Source organism: Hyposmocoma kahamanoa, unplaced genomic scaffold (genome assembly GCF_003589595.1).
Source record: "Hyposmocoma kahamanoa isolate Upper Pololo Valley unplaced genomic scaffold, ASM358959v1 226, whole genome shotgun sequence".
NCBI lineage: Eukaryota > Metazoa > Arthropoda > Insecta > Lepidoptera > Cosmopterigidae > Hyposmocoma > Hyposmocoma kahamanoa.
Genome location: NW_020653745.1, coordinates 1,809,511 through 1,810,340, shown reverse-complemented (window position 1 = coordinate 1,810,340; position 830 = coordinate 1,809,511). Strand labels below are relative to the sequence as shown.

The following is an 830-nucleotide window of genomic DNA, read 5'->3' as shown; positions in this document are numbered from 1 at the left end:
GCGTGCGTGCGTGCGTGCGTGCGTGCGTGCGTGCGTGCGTGCGTGCGAGCGTGCGTGCGTGCTTATATATATACATACATACACAGTCAGTGTCTTGATTTGCATTCTCGCCATATTTCAAAAAAATAATAATGGAAATATTGCTAAATCATCTAAAAATATTTCAAAAATTATGGCTAATTATATCTAGTAAAGTTTTGCAAAATGTCTCAAATCATATGCACCACGCAAGGGCCACCCGTTTCACCGAGCGATACACAATCTTTTTCGATCGCTTATTTACCTATTTTTTAAATTATGATTATTACTAGTATTGTTATAATTTACTATTTATTCACATTAATTAGAAAAATAGACTGAAAAAAGATTTTTGTAACTTAGATTTGGTATGTACTTACCAACTTTAGGTTACACGAAAGTACTGCTAGAAGTACCTAGCTCCACAGCTTTGCAGAGACTTGCACGTGAGTTTCGTTTCAACATTAGACTTCACAACTTTGAAAGCAGAAACTTCGACACTCGTATCCTCCGCGTAAACTAAACATTTCACATCATGCCATAAGAATAGACACGAACTTGTACTTGAAGGATCACTATGCAGGTTCTGAACCTGGTAGCGGTTCTTTTTTGCACTAGGTACTAACTCTTGTTTGCATACCAAACCACGTGGCAGTGACAGAATAGAATGTATGTGGAATGTCAGCGTGACATAAGACGCAGTACAAGAAGCAAGGTCGACTGATCTACCAATCGCGTGCTCGATACAACCCTCCCCCGCCGTCGCTACCCGCACCCCACCACCAAATACATCTAAAATGCGTTTCTTTCTG

At 40.0% G+C, this 830-nt stretch overlaps 1 protein-coding gene across 1 annotated transcript in view; it reads left to right on the top strand.

The window, feature by feature from the left end:
* Positions 1–830, top strand: part of LOC113228306 (probable isocitrate dehydrogenase [NAD] subunit alpha, mitochondrial) — a 39,380-nt gene that overhangs the window by 1,649 nt on the left and 36,901 nt on the right. The window lies entirely within an intron of this gene.